At 40.2% G+C, this 1,290-nt stretch overlaps 1 non-coding gene across 1 annotated transcript; it reads right to left on the bottom strand.

The window, feature by feature from the left end:
* Positions 1 to 680: 680 nt before the first annotated feature.
* Positions 681 to 784, bottom strand: LOC112804597 (small nucleolar RNA R71). Its single transcript, XR_003203209.1, has one exon. It is a non-coding gene; the product is annotated as a small nucleolar RNA R71 (small nucleolar RNA).
* Positions 785 to 1,290: the final 506 nt, after the last annotated feature.

Raw genomic sequence — 1,290 nt, 5'->3', positions numbered from 1 at the left:
CACTTCTCTTCACCTCTCTTCATCTAAAAATCCGAACCTATTCTTCTTCACTCTTCTCCCCTTTCTTCTTCTACTAACATAAAGGAATCTCTATACTGTGACATAGAGGATTCCTCTTCTTTTCTTGTTTTCTTCTCTTTCATATGAGCAGGAACAAGGAAAAAGGCACTCTTGTTGAAATTGATCCTGAACCTGAAAGGACTCTGAAGAGAAAACTAAGAGAAGCTAAATTACAACAATCTAAAGGTAACCTTTCAGAAATATTAGAACAAGAGAAGGAGATGGCAGCCGAACCCAACAACAATAATGCAAGGAGAATGCTTGGCGACTTCACAAAAACAACGTCCAAATTTGATGGAAGAAGCATCTCCATTCCTCCCATTGGAGCCAATAATTTTGAGCTGAAACCTCAGCTAGTTGCCTTAATGCAACAAAACTGCAAGTTCTATGGACTTCCATCTGAAGATCCTTATCAGTTTTTAACTGAGTTCTTGCAGATCTGTGAGACTGTTAAGACAAATGGAGTAGATCCTGAAGTCTACAGGCTCATGCTTTTCCCTTTTGCTGTAAGAGACAGAGCTAGAATATGGTTGGATTCACAACCTAAGGATAGCCTGGACTCCTGGGAGAAGCTGGTCACGACCTTCTTGGATAAATTCTTTCCTCCTCAAAAGCTGAGCAAGCTTAGAGTGGATGTTCAGACCTTCAAACAAAAAGATAGTGAATCCCTCTATGAAGCTTGGGAAAGATACAAGCAGTTGACCAAAAGGTGTCCATCTGACATGTTTTCAGAATGGACCGTATTAGATATATTCTATTATGGTCTATCTGAGTTTTCAAAAATGTCATTGGACCATTCTGCAGGTGGATCCATCCACCTAAAGAAACACCTGCAGAAGCTCAAGAACTCATTGACATGGTTGCAAATAACGAATTCATGTACACTTCTGAGAGGAATTCCGTGAATAATGGGACACCTCAAAGGAAGGGAGTTCTTGAAATTGATGCTCTGAATACCATATTGGCTCAGAACAAAGTGTTGACTCAGCAAGTCAACATGATCTCTCAAAGTTTGAATGGATGGCAAAATGCATCCAACAGTACTAAAGAGGCAGCTTCTGAAGAAGCTTATGATCCTGAGAACCCTGCAATGGCAGAGGTTAATTACATGGGTGAACCTTATGGAAACACCTATAATTCATCATGAAGAAATCATCCAAATTTCTCATGGAAGGATCAACAAAAGCCTCAACAAGGCTTTAACAATGGTGGACGCAATAGGCTGAGCAA

Source organism: Arachis hypogaea, chromosome 5 (assembly GCF_003086295.3).
Source record: "Arachis hypogaea cultivar Tifrunner chromosome 5, arahy.Tifrunner.gnm2.J5K5, whole genome shotgun sequence".
Taxonomy (NCBI): Eukaryota; Viridiplantae; Streptophyta; class Magnoliopsida; order Fabales; family Fabaceae; genus Arachis; species Arachis hypogaea.
This window is presented reverse-complemented; position numbering and strand designations above follow the sequence as displayed.